We start from the raw sequence: 15,095 nt of genomic DNA, 5'->3' as shown, positions 1-15,095 counted from the left end.
CAAGAAAATCTCAGGGTAAATAGTACGTTCAATGTTTTCTTATTTGGTATTTTTCTTGAGAGTTGAAGTGGCGCAATCTTTTCTGGTTTAGGATAATAGTGTTGCAGGTACATACTCTGGCATAAAGCGAGTCGGTGATGTGATCTAAGTGGTCTCTCTCTATCCATCTTTTGACAGGCGATTTTTTAATCTTTATCGAAATTTCCGCGTGGTTGCCAGGTTCGCTTGGCGCTTAATTATTTCTTGCCGGGTTGTCGTACGTCCTTACGCGACATTACAGGTAGTCTATTATTTCTGCATAAGATGATTTATATTGAAGTGCACAAACAATCTTTTCCGATTTAGGAATTAGAGATTTCGTACTTGTGTTGTGGCTTCATGTTGTTGCTGTACAATCTTTTCTAATTTAGGGATTAGGGTTTCCTTACATGTGTTGTGGCTTCATGTTGTTGAATCTTTTCTAATTTAGGGATTAGGGTTTTCTTACCTGGTCGCTCCATTAGGTTCTTTAGTTTATTGTTCCATCTTCCACTATTTTATTGTTCCATTTTCCATTAGCGTGCACTTTATGATCTGACACGGTGTTTTTCCGTGCTACGTTTATTCCGGGTGCAGTGCTCACAGGAATTCGCCACAAGGAATGGAGAAGTCTTTTCTAATTTGGGAAGTCTTTTCTAATTTAGGTATTATGGTTTTCTTACGTCTGTTGTGGTTTTATGTGATTAATCTGACGCGGTGCTTTTCCGTGCAGTTCTCATAGGTATTCACCAGTACTTCGATGGAATTCCGCTAAAAATCAGCGAGACGGATATTGGAGCTGTCGAAACCATTCAATTGACGGGTGTTTGGGTTTCGGAATTCATACGCTGTTCACTGCACTACATTATTTGGCCAGGTATGCAACGCTAAATCATAAAATGTATATTTGGATATGTGCTATTTTCACTAATGGCTGGTAACCAAAATTTCAAGTGTAGAAAATCCCAGTAATAGAAAACGGCAAGTCGATTGGAAGCAACACTGGTGTTATATTTCTCGTACAGGTGTTATATGGTATATTTCCATGTTAGAGAGGACAGTAAAATGGGGCAGTATTGGGTGCTGAAACCTGGCTTTCGGGGATGGATGAGTGAAACCTGGTGTTACTCGTCAACCCTTTTCTTTAAATCGCGATTACTGCATGCTTCAGATTACCATCTTGGCCTTTCGCATCGTGTTTTGCTTTTCTATATTTTTTTTGGTTTGAAATGAGATTTAAATTATACTTAACCTTGCATAATGGTGCATTATATGCCAGGTTTAAAATTTATATTTATTTTATATATTTTAATTGTAGTAAAAAAATATTATTATTTATATTTTAATTTATATTATTATATTGATTTAATATAAAATTTAAATGTAATATATTTTTTAATTGATTTTTTTTTATTATAATTTTTTTTGAGAATTTAATATTTTTGTATTAATTTTTTAATAATAAAATTTGTGATTTAAATATATAATATTTATTTTCAATTCTGAATTTTGCTGAAATTTAATTAATTTAAAATATTTATAAATATAGTAAAATACTTATAAATATGTACTAAAATACTTATAAATAGTATATTTTTATAGATATAAGATAATTATGTATATAAATAGGAGATATTAATCAAAGTTAATTATTTTTTGGTTTCATCAAAGATAGGAGTATGTAGGTTAGATATGAGGGAGCGGACTCCTTTGCCATTGGCAGGGGGTGAGGGCGAAGGTGGGGATGGACAACAAGGTCATATTAACTTAAGTACTTAATCTTATGTGATATGTTGTATATTTGGTTAGATTTTTTCTCATTTAGAATTTTGCTGAAATTTAATTAATTTAAAATACTTATAAATATACACTAAAGTACTTATAAATATGCACTAAAATATTTATAAATATAAATAATTTATATAAATATTTATAGATTTAAGATAATAATGTATATAAATTGGAGATATTAATTAAAGTTAATTACTTTTTTGGTTTCATTAAATATGTGAGTATGTAGGTTAGATATGTCATTGGTAAGGGGCGAGGGTGATGGTGGGGACGGACAACAAGGTCATATTAACTTAAGTATTTATGCTTATGTGAGAGGTTGTATATTTGGCTAGATAAACTATGGGTTTTTTTCATATTTTCAAGTTTTACTTTTAATTTTGTGAAATTCTTAAAATTTTAAGTGTGGATCATTCGTTAAATATGATAATGTATAGTAAAGTTGATTTGGAAAATTAATTTCAGTTTTTTTATTTTTAAATTTTTATGTTTTTTATTTTTAAATTGTTGTTTAAAGATATATGTTTTTATTTTTAGAATATTTTTTAGAGAAGTAAAAATATGTATAGTGTAGATAAATTTTTTTATTGTTATAAAAATATGTAAGAGATCTGATTTTGTTTTAGAATTTATTTTTTTCTATTATTTTTAATTTTTAATAAAATTCTATGTATTATTAGTAATTGATAATTTGATGACGTAAGATTTTTTTTTTAATATAAAATAGATTTTTTTATTATTATAATATAAATAATTAGTGTCTTATAATTGTGAGAGATTAAACAAAATATTTTTTTTTATAAGATTAGAAAATTCTCTTTTAATTTAGCATTGGGCCATGGAATATCTTGATAGTGCTTATGTCTGTAAACTATAATTTATCTCATTTGGTACGTGCCAAGATTGGTTAGAGGGTAAGACATGGAACCATTGTACCTATTCAAACCTTCCTTTAAGGGTTCTAAATCCAAAGTGGATGTGAGTCAACTTATTGTTCTTAGAAGTTGTACCATAAATTATATGTTTAATAATAATTGTGAAATCCCCACATACCAAAAATTGAGTATGCCTCATTAATGTGCTAATCAAAGACCTTGGAACACCACATATACTTTTGGCTAATTATTTATCATATAACCAAGACTCCATGCAAAACTATGCACTTATTAAATTGAGTTGGAGGTATTAAAATTAAAATATAACTTAGTATTATAAAAATATTCTCATATAATTAGTAGTAGTTAATTTATAATTATATTTCACATTGATAAACTTGAGGAAAGATTTGCACCTCGAGAGGTTTGATCCTTCTAGATGCTTGATAAATCAAGAATTAAAATGGATATAAGCTAGTTTAATTATTAATTTTTTAATGTAATTTGAGCAAATCAACTTTTTTTTAATTAATAAATTATAATTTTTTTTTTTATGGAGTCAAAATGTTTAGATAAAATAAAATAACATAAAAGGATATTACATCATCTCTTACATCCTGCCTTGGAGATTGACTCTCAACACCATAATATATTTAAAAAAAAAAAAAAAATAAAAATAAAAATTATATATATATATATATATATATATATATATATATATATATATATAACATTGAAGTTAAAAATTAAAAAATAAATTTAAATTTAAATTTATGTTTTTGTATTATATCTAACAAAAAGAGATTTTTAATTTTACTGCATGTTTATAATAATAAAGAGTTATTTTTTATTATAAATTGGTTCTGAAAATAAAAAAATAAAAAAAATTCTATTTAATTAATTTGTAATAAGAAAAGTAATGAACAGTTATTTAGTTTAGAAAATTTATTGTTTTTTATTAATTGATAATGAAGGCAAAAGATTATATGCTATTTATAATTAATTGTATTGTGAGATGTTTGTCCAATATGAAAAAGAATTAATATTAACCAAAAAAAATAACCATGTAGGTACATATTCATATGAAAAAATAATTTATTAAATAATAAATAAATATGTATGTACATACCTATAAATATATAGGTATAAAACAATATTTAAAAATGAAACAATATAATTTATTTAAATTTAAAAAATGGTAAATATTTTTATCATATTCCAAATTTAAGATATATTTACACTGGTATAATTAAAGATTCCAATATCATTTATAAATTAATTACACATAATATAAATTTCTCACTAACTTTTTATTTATCATAAAAAAAAATAAAAAACTAAAAAAAAAATTAATACACCTTTAAAAATTATGAAAAATCTATTACACATTCATGTTTACTGAAATTAATATTTAAAATGATATATTATTTAACAGAAAAAAATTAAAAATATTTAAATTTACATTAATATTACTAAAAATAAAAATAAAATTATTTTAAAAACAAAGTATGACCAATTCGCCTACAAAAATCAACATTGCAAAATGAAACTAGACCACCTGAAAGGATTTAATTTGGCGACATAACTCGAAGCCGCTTAAAAATACAAATATAACTCGAAATGGCTCCAAGAAGGGAAAAAATGGATGTAAAACATAAGCTTAAGAAGCGAACAAATGGATTCCACACCAACATCCATCATCCTATTGATCACAAAAATAAAAACGAAGAATCCGTATGCATTTGTCTTTATCAAAATTAACATCGAAGGTGGCGTTGTATGCGGCCATGGAAACGATAATTGCATAGCAGCAACATAATTTATTGATCATTCTCTTGATCTCGTATCAGTTGCAACTTCTGGTTGTTTTTTCAGCAGGGTACCCTTTCCTTTCTTGTGTTTTTGTTAATCTCACCTTGCTGCTGCAGCATTATATTATATTTTCTGCATTTGTATTGTTCACCATTTATGTTTATATTTGAAGTTTTTTTACAATCCAATCCCATCACTATATATGGCACCGTGGCACCGTACCGTGCTTATGCTCTGGCTCAGCGCATTAAAGAAGCCGGGGGCAATTGAATGTGCGAACTATTCGTAGGCAGGAGACTGCTCACCCTTCACCTTGAGGTACGTAAGTTACAATTCATGGCGGACAGCTGCTATTTGCATTTCATTTTTAATGTTTATAAAATTCTAACGTTTGTTTGGTCGTGGTAATGGCGTTTGAAGGTGGAAGCTCATGGTATTTGTACCAAACCTGAACGACGGTGAGTTTTTGTTATTGTCTGTTCATTTATTCACCCCACTCCACTCCAAAATAATGACGATGCGTTTATCATATATTAGATATTCTTAAAACCCTAGTAGAGATCAAACCCTTGAAAGTGGAATTGACAGCACTTGGAATTCACTGTACTGGAAGTCATGGCTGCTATTTGCATTTCATTTTTAATGTTAACTATTGTAAAAGGAAGGGGTGAGGGAGAATGTTAGGGTTTATGAAATTCTAACGTTCGTTAATTGCATAATGGATGCACACAGTGTACAAGGAGTTTGGTCTTAACTTTGAAGGGGGTAGCTTATTGTATTTGTACCAAACATGAACAACGGTGAGTTTTTGCTGCTGTTTGTTCATTTATTCACCCCACTCCACTCCAATATAATGATGATGACCATGACTGACGCTGATAGAACGTCTGTCTGTTCTATCAACAGGATGGTGATAGAACGTCGGCTGAAGCTGCCCTTGGAAACAGGGGAAGCTGATGGACACCTCTAGTCCAACAGAGTTAAAATGAGAATTGAAGAACAGATTTCAGAATGGAGTCATAGACCTTTCCCGGTTTAGTCATGTAATGAAATCTTGGTTTTCAAATTTTATGTTGAACAATAACTAATTTCCCTAAACTTTGTTTTCTGAAAAGAATTCTCATGTAGGAGCCTAACATTACGCTAAAAGGAATAGAGAGCAAAATGAAAAGAGAGACCAAGCGCTGCATATTTCAATAATTAGAATAAAAATCAATTCAAATTTGTACACAAATGGGTTAAATTAAGTACAAATCGGACTGATTTGGTTTAACTTGATACTCAGGACATGAGAAGGGTTTTTTTGCGGCAATGTACTGGTTGGTCATACATGCGACTGAGATGAACTGGATGCTGGTTTTACAGTTGAAGGCATTTGTTTTTAAATGCTGACGATGGTGTTAAACACGTAAGTAGCTTTTCGAATCGATATGTTCACAGTTTTCACAAGTGGAAACACACCTTTAAAACATGTATTAGTTATTTATAATTTTATACACGAATAAATGATATTTCGCGGGGCAGAGACATCTTATTTAAAGGGTATACATAGAAAATAAAGGTATTTAATGTTTTCATATTTTGCTTAAAGGCATGTAAAGGTTATCATATATTAGATACTTTTAAAACTCCAGTAGAAATCAAACCCGTGAAATTGGAATTGACAGCACTTGGAATTCACTGTACTGGAATTTTAGAGGAACAATTTACTTTTATTTGTTCTCTAATTCTTCTTTCCATATCCCTGAACTGAAAAGTTCATATAACTAAAAATGAAATATACCAGATAGGTGTTTTTTATTGAGTTATAATAGGATTGGAGTAAAATTAATGTCACGCCTGAAGCAAGCAAGTATATAGATTAGATAATAGTGTAGCAGCCACATATTAATGAATAAATCAGCTTTAAACTTAGGATTGGAGGAAAATTAATGTCACGCCTGAAGCAAGCAAGTATATAGATTAGATAATAGTGTAGCAGCGACATATTAATGAATAAATCAGCTTTAAACTTAAAAAAAAATGAAATTTATTTATAAGGAGAAGCCATGGTTTCTCCCCTTCATTTTCTTTCTAGGTTGCCCACAAGTGACTGTGAAAGAACTGGGGCAGCAAATGCTTCTCTGGTCTGCAGGTAGAAACCAATTTGGTTGAATTGGGAAGGCACAAATAGAGAATAATGGTCAAACTAAAACTGAAACAAGTTGAAGTGGGAGGTGAGGAGAATGAAACTTATGATCTTGTAAAATGGTTGGGGCTTGTATAAGTGGAAAATGGAAAATGAAACTATTTGATTCTACTTATTCCATCATTCCTTAGGGACATTTCATCCTCCTTTAGAATTAGTCATATTTTTCCACTTTATTTTTAAGCTCAATTGTTTCTCCCCTTTGCTCTCGGGGCTTTTTCTCACACTCCTATAATTGTAGTGATTGTCATAAAGGCTTGACCACTCCATAGATTTCCTCTTATTGATACTTCACACGTATCATGTGGATTTTGCATTATTGGGTAGATGGGTTGGTTAGATGACATAATATACATGGATTTTGCATTATTGGGTAGGTGGGTTGGTTAGATAACATAATATACATGGATTTTGCATTATTGGGTAGGTGGGTTGGTTGGTTAGATGACATAATATACATTTAATTTCCATTTGATTTTAGGGTTGTTTTGTTTTCATATGAAATATTAAGTTGAAAGTTGTTTTGTGAACTACCCCACATATGCCAAATAATATTAGTATAAATCCATATTAATCCTGTGTTTATTAAACATTGAGAGGGACCCTTAGAAGATCAAGGTTAAACTAGATCTACATTATGGTCTCTTTTTTAATAATCAATTAATTAATTATCTTTTAAAACCACATTTTTTTCTATTTTAGTTTATTAACATCATAGATGTGCCACATCTCCCTATGTGTAGAAGCACTTCGCTATAATTTCTAAAAACTCATGGATGAAGGCCATATATATTTGAAGTAAATATGTTTTGTAGATGTCAACATAAGCAATATTCATTGAAGATATAAAGTAACCACTTATATAGTTATTTCTGAACAAGCCTTATGAGATTTTGTTTTATATGCATTCTATGCTATCAAGGGTTTATATGTACTTTAGTGACTACACTCATTCATTGTTGTTAAGATGCCTCATTGTTTTTTATGAATTTTGTGCCAATAGGTGTTCATATGTACTTTAATGACTACATTCTTTTATTTTTATAATCTCATTTATGTTGATTTTCTAGTGCTAAGAGGACAAGCACAATTTTCTGCTAATGATAATTACTTTTAATGATATTTTTGTACCTTCCAGATTATTATTAAGCAATTATACGTGAGAAAAATCAACTATAAATGCAATAGAACAATAGAATAGTAGAGATCACAATAGCATAGTAGACACCACAATATTTTCACTTGGAAAACTCAACATTGAGAGAAAACTCAACCATCTTTTCTAGAAAAAATTATCATTCAATTCAATAAATGGTACAATCTGATTTTTCAGTCAAACATGGTCCATCTGACCACACAAACTAACTAGGTCAAATCTGGTCCAAATTGCCCAGAACATCAGTCAAACTGCTGCCCAAGATTCTCGGTCAACTTTGCCCAAACTTTGGTCAAACACTGCCCAGAAATCTCAGTCAACTCTGCCTCATAAAACCTCGGTCAACTGTGGTCAAATCTGCCTCAGAATGTTCAGTCATGCCTCAGACAGCCTGCGGTTAACTCAGAAAATTCGGTTAACAATACGCCTTAGAAGTTTGGTAATGGCGTTTGAACTTTTGGTTTTTCATTTTGTTCAGCAGGGTACCCTTTCTTTTCTTGTGTTTTTGTTGATATCACCTTGCTGCTGCTGTATTATATTATATTTTCTGTATCTTTGTTATTAATTTGTTTGTGGAATTTCTACCCTATCTTTTTAATAATGCCAAAAGGATTTCTGTTACGGCATTTGTATTGTTCACCATTTATGTTTATTTTTGAAGTTTTTTTACAATCCAACCCCATCACTATATATGGCACCGTGGCACCGTACCGTGCTTATGTTGCGACTCAGCGCATTAAAGAAGCTGGGGACAACTGAACGTGCGAACGATTCGTATTGCAGGAGACTGCTCACCCTACACCTTGAGGTACATAAGTTACAAGTCATGGCGGACAGCTGCTATTTGCATTTTATTTTTATGTTAACTATTGAAAAAGAGTTTATAAAATTCTAACGTTTGTTTACTTGCATAATGGACGCACACAGTGTACAAGGAGTTTGGTCGTGGTAATGGCACGACGGTGAGTTCTTGCTGTTGTCTGTTCATTTATTCATGTCCAAAATAATGACGATGAGGTTATCATATATTAGATATTTTTAAAACCCTAGTAGAGAAATTGACAGCACTTGGAATTCACCGTAATAGAATTTTAGAGGAACAATTTACTTTTCATTTCAGTGACATGTTTTATACCAGATACATGTAGTGATAATAATAGGATTGGAGTAAAATTAATGTAACGCCTAAAGCAAGCATATAGATTAAATAATAGTGTACTAGCGATAGATTAATGAATATCAATAAATCAACTTTAAAAGAAAATTTAAATGAAATCACTTTACAGGGAAAAGCCATGGGCTCTTCGCTTAATTTTCTTTCTAGGTTATCTACCAGTGACTGCCTACCAGTGACTGTGAAAGAAATGGGGTAGCAAATTCTTCTATGGTCTGCAAGTAAAACCCAATTTGGTTCAACTGGGAAGGCATAGGTAGAGACTAACCCTTAAGGCGGAAAGTCAAACGGAAACTGAAACAGGTTGACAAATCGATCTTTATCGAAATAAATATTTAAAATGATCTATTATTAATGTATTTAAATTTGAATTAATATTAATAAAACTTTCAAATTAATTTATTCTTAAAACAAATTATAACAAATTCGCCAATAAAAATTAACATGGCAAATGAAAGTAGACCACCTCAAATTCGCCAATAAAAATCAACATGGCCAATGAAAGTAGACCACCTCAAATGGCTCCAAGAAGGGAAAACATGGATGTTAAATCTAGGATTCCACACCAGCATCCATCATCCTATTGATCACAAAATAAAAACGAAGAATCCATATGCATTTGTCTTTATCGAAATTAACGTCCAAGGTGGTGTGCCATGGAAAAGAGGACGGAGGGAGCTTGGGGCAAGGTTCAAAAACTTTTTGCATCCAGCCGTTGGATGGAGGATGGCTTTTTCCATGCTCTTGCTTTTTCCTATGCTCCTCTATGATGTATTCAAGGACGGCTCACGATTATTTAAGCACTGCTCACTATTAAGCACATGCTGTCTTAATGGAGATTGGCCATGGAAACAATAATTGCATAGCAGCAACATCAGCACGATTTATTGGTTGCAATTTATCTCGGCTGCAATTTTTGTTTGCTTTTTCTTTAACCTTTTGTTTTGTTCTGCAGGGTACCCTTTATTTTCTTACATTTTTGTTGATCTCACCTTGCTCTCTGCTGTATTATATTTATTTTCTTTCTCTTTGTTATTAATTTGTTTTGGAATTTTTACCCTATCCTTTTAATCAATGATTCCATGGGATGGCATGCTAAGGATTTCTGTTGCTGTATTCGTACTGTTCAACATTTATATGCTTATTGTTGATTTTTTTTACAATCCAATCCCATCACTATATATGGGATGGAATGCTTAGGGTTTCTGTTGCTGTATTCGTATTGTCACCATTTATATGTTTATTGTTGAACTTTTTTACAATCCAATCCCATCACTATATATGGCACCGTACGGCACTTATATTATAGCTCAGCGCATTAAAGAAGCTGGGGGCAATTGAACGTGCGAACGATTTGTATGGAGGAGACTGCTCCCTCTTCACCTTGAGGTAGATAAGTTACAATTCATGGCTGCTATTTGCAATTCATTTTTAACGTTAACTATTGAAAAAGAAAGGGGTGAGGGAGAATGTTAGGGTTTATGAAATTCTAACGTTTGTTTACTTGCATAATGGATGCACACAGTGTACAAGGAGTTTGGTCTTGGTAATGGCGTTTGAACTTTGAGGGGGAAGCTTATGGTATTTGTACCAAACATGAACGACGGTGAGTTTTTGCTGCTGTCTGTTCATTTATTCACCCCACTCCACTCCAAAATAATGATGATGACGATGACCTGATTGTTCTAATCAACAGGATGGTTCCCAGGGCACCCCACTGCTGAAGCTGCCCTTGGAAACAGGGGAAGCTGATGGACAACTCTAGTCCAACAGAATTAAAATGAGAATTGAAGAACAGATTTCAGAATGGAGTCATAGGCCTTTCCCGGATTAGTCAGGTAATGAAATTTTGGTTTTCAATTTTTATGTTGAACAATAACTAATTGCCCTAAACTTTGTTTTCTGAAAAGAATTCTCATGTAGGAGCCTAACATTACACTAAAATAATAAAGAGAAAAAGAAAAAGAGAGACAAGCACTGTATATTTCAATAATTAGAATAAAAATCAATTCAAACTTGTACACAAATGGGTTAATTCTATAATCTCAACCATAATAATATAAGTACAAATCTGACTGGTTTGGTTTAACTTGATACACAGGATATGAGAAGGGTGTTTTTGCGGCAATGTATTGGTTGGTCATGCATGCGATTGAGATGAACTGGATGCTGGTTTTACAGTTGAAGGGAATTGGTTTTAAATGCTGACGATGGTGTTAAACACGTAAGTAGCTTTTCAAATCGATATGTTCACAGTTTTCACAAGTGGAAACACACCTTTAAAACATCTAGTAGTTAATGATATTCCGTGGGGCAGAGACATCTTATTTAAAGGGTATAAACAGAAAATAAAGGTATTTAATGTTTTCATATTTTTCTTAAAGGCATGTAAAGGTTATCACATATTAGATATTTTAAAAACCTTAGTAGAAATCAAACCCTTGAAATTGGAATTGACAGCTCTTGGAATTCACTGTACTGGAATTTTAGAGGAACAATTTACTTTTATTTGTTCTCTAATTCTTCCTTTGTGTAAAAAAATTATTTACGCGGAGAGGCAGAGTAGTGACTTTTGCGAAGCTGATTTCGCGCAGCTAGATTTACACGCAGCTATACAAAGACTTAAAAAAAACCAGTATTCACTCATGGCAAAAAAAAGAAGTAGAACAGAGTAAGTTTGGAGCAACATAAAAACTTAGGATTGAATTCTAAATCATGAAAATACATTCACATGAGAGTGCGGCTCATTCACCAAGTCAAACAAAGGTTTTACAGTGATTTACACTTGTGCAGAATAACTATTGTTTTTCACGCGCCCACCAAAATTTGCTCCACCATTTTCTCCTGAGAGACTCTTGCTCTCTTTCTCTCTTACTTGCAAAATGAATTTTACCTACCTATTTATCTCAACATACAATTTTTACACTAATACATGACAAAGCAAATAATTAATACGTTGTTGTTGTTGAGTGTGGATAGTAATCGCGCAGGTGTCTGTGGAGTATGGGCAATAATCGTGGAATGAATGCTTGCCCATATCTAATTACCAAAATACATTAAATGCCTTAAATTCTTTGTTGTGTTGAGGAATGGTTTGCGCGGTACTCTGTTCTGGCTTCAGTCCTTCCATCTTCAAACAGAGACGCAACCTGCAAAAAATACTTCTGACAAGTATGGCTGTTGTTAGGGTGTTTAACATGGTGGTTGGGATTAATATTTCCAACACTCCCCCTTAATCACAATTTCCGCCATTGACAATTCCCAAATAGTTTCTGAGATAAACAAAACTTTCACGTGCCAATGGCTTTGTGAAGATATCAGCAAATTGATCCTGTGACCTGCAGTGTTGCAACACAATTTCATCATTGTTAATCAACTCTCTAATAAAATGATATTTAACATCAATATGCTTGGTCCTCTTGTGAAAGACATAATTCTTTGACAATGTAATTGCTGAGGTGTTGTCGCAGAAAATAGTTGTCGCTCCCTCTTGGTCATGACGAAGATCTCTCAACATCCTTCTCATCCAAACTGCTTGACACGTTGTTGCTGCTGCTGCGACATATTCAACTTCTGTTGTTGATGGTGACACTATTGGCTGCTTCTTGGAGGCCCATGAAATGGCTCCTGAGCCCAAATGAAAAACATATCTTGACGTGCTCTTTCTGTCATCGACACTTCCAGTCCAATCACTGTCAGTGTAACTAACTTAGCCTGAAATCACTTGTTGCTGTGTACAAAACGTCATACTATTTTGTCCCATTGACATACCTTAAAATACTTTTCACTGCTTGCCAATGTGTCTCCTTGGGTGTCTCCATAAACTTCGACACCAAACTTACTGCATACATTATATCCGGCCTAGTAGCGGTCAATTACATCAAGCTGCCTATCATGCTTTTGTTTAATGTCGGATTGACATTACTGTTGCAATCTTCTTTGCTCAACTTTAGCCCCATGACAGTTGGAGTTGGTGCGGACTTGTTGTTCTGCATTTTAAACCTCTCCAAAATGTCTGCCACATACTTCGCTTGAGAGATAAAAATGCCATTTTCTGTTTGCTTCATTTCTATGCCCAAAAAATATCTTAACATTCCCAAGTCAGTGATTTCAAATTCACTCTTCATGACTTGTTTGAAATCAGTGATGAGGAAATCATCACTGCCTGTAAAAATCAAATCATCTACATATAAAACGACAATGAGAATCTTACCTTTGCTCTCTTTGATGTAGAGAGTGGGTTCACCGTCACATTTGTCGAAACCATTGTCCAACAAGTAGGCATCTATCCTGCTATACCATGTGTGCGGTGCTTGTTTTAACCCATAAAGAGCTTTCCTCAATTGATACACTTTGTCTTCTTGGCCTTCAACCTCATAACCAGGCGGTTGTGCAACATACACTTCCTCTTTCAGTACTCCATTCAAGAATGCCGATTTTACGTCCATTTGATACACTTTCCATTTATGCTGCGCGATAATCGCTACAATTGCGCACACTATCTCCATCCTCGCGATTGGCGCGAACGTCTCCGCGTAATCTCTTCCATGTTGCTGCTTGTATCCTTTGACAACTAGTCTTGCTTTGTGCCTTTCAATCTTTCCCTCAATGTTGCTTTTGGTCTTATAGACCCACTTCACTCCAATGACATGTTTTCCTTTCGGAAGGTTCACTAACTCCCATGTGTCATTCCTTTCTATTGCTTCTATTTCTTCCTCCATTGTCGCAACCCATTTTTCTTCTTTGACTGCATCCTCAAAATGGATTGGGTCATCTACATGACAAAACAAGGCAAATAAGGAATTCAGACCAACGCTACTATCAACTTCATCTTGCTCATGGTCTTCTTGTGCTTGTTGAAGATGGGCTTGACATGTCACTTGGTGTTGCGCTTTGCAGTGTGCTTGGAGAAGCACTTGCTTGGCTGCGCGAAGCTATCCTATTATTTGTTGATGGTGTTGCTTGCTGCTTGCTTTGTTGCGCTTGAATAGGTGTAGGAGTCACTGTTGAGGAATTACTTGCTGCTGTTAATCCCTTTCTGTCCTCATGTGGTATACATGCTTTGACATTGACTGTCTTTTCTAAACTTCCATCCCATGCTTCCTCTTCTATAAACTGCACATCTCTACTGATTATGACCTTCTTGATTAATGGATTGTAGAGTTTGTATGTCTTGGATTCATCACTGTATCCAACAAATATACATTTCTCCCCCTTGCTGTCCAACTTCTTCCTCAACTCATCCGGGACATGTGCATATGCCACACATCCAAAAACTCTCATGTGGGTGACACTATGCTTTCTTCCACTCCATGCCTCTTCAGGAACTATGTTCTGGATTCTTTTGGTTGGACATCTATTCAAGATATATGTTGCACAAGCGACAACTTCAGCCCAATAATCATTTGGCAAATGCTTTGCCTTCATCATACTTCTTGCCATTTCCATAATGGTCATATTCTTCCTTTCTGCCACACCATTTTGCTGAGGTGTATACCTTGTTGTAAATTGCTTGTGAATTCCATGCTCCCTACAAAAACGAAGGAAATCATTTGATATGTATTCTCCACCTCTGTCAATCCTGAGGAATTTGATGTAGTGTCCACTTTGCTTCTCAACAAGAGCTTTGTATTGGCGAAAGCGCTCAAACACTTCACTTTTCTGTTTTAGGAGATAGACCCATGTCTTCCTTGTGTAGTCATCTATGAAGGTCAATACATAGTGGCTACCACCAATTGATGGTGTTTGCATTGGTCCACATAAATCTGAGTGGACAATCTCCAAAGGTGCCTTTGCCCTTATTGACTTTCTTGCTGGAAATGTCTCTCTATGTTGCTTGCCCAAGATACATCCTTCACATAGGCTGTCTGGTTTTTCTATGAGTGGTAGTCCCTTCACCATGCCTTTCCTATGCAGCAAATTCAAACCTCCAAAGTTGAGATGACCAAATCTCAAATGCCATAACTAGTTTTCATCTTTTACCTCTGTTTGAAAGTTTACTTGTGTGACAGTTGCCTCTTTTCTTCCATTCTCTTGTGAGTTCATTGAGAGTTGTGCTTGTGCACCTTCTTTCTGCAAATC

The 15,095-nt window shown here is 33.4% G+C and overlaps 1 long non-coding RNA gene across 2 annotated transcripts; it reads left to right on the top strand.

Annotated features, from left to right (window-relative positions):
- The first annotated feature begins 5,402 nt into the window (after positions 1-5,402).
- On the top strand, positions 5,403-11,240 carry LOC149165860 (uncharacterized). 2 transcript variants are annotated; one of them, XR_016260363.1, is made up of 6 exons: positions 5,403-5,539; positions 5,782-5,904; positions 10,324-10,403; positions 10,540-10,620; positions 10,711-10,852; positions 11,116-11,240. It is a non-coding gene; the product is annotated as an uncharacterized LOC149165860 (long non-coding RNA). The 2 variants fall into 2 exon arrangements; XR_016260362.1 differs by lacking the exons at positions 5,403-5,539; positions 5,782-5,904 and having other exon boundaries at positions 9,657-10,403.
- Positions 11,241-15,095: the final 3,855 nt, after the last annotated feature.

This window comes from Pinus tabuliformis, chromosome 5_1 (assembly GCF_031772625.1).
Source record: "Pinus tabuliformis cultivar Carrire ecotype Pingquan chromosome 5_1, CPIR1, whole genome shotgun sequence".
Classification (NCBI taxonomy): domain Eukaryota; kingdom Viridiplantae; phylum Streptophyta; class Pinopsida; order Pinales; family Pinaceae; genus Pinus; species Pinus tabuliformis.
This window is presented reverse-complemented; position numbering and strand designations above follow the sequence as displayed.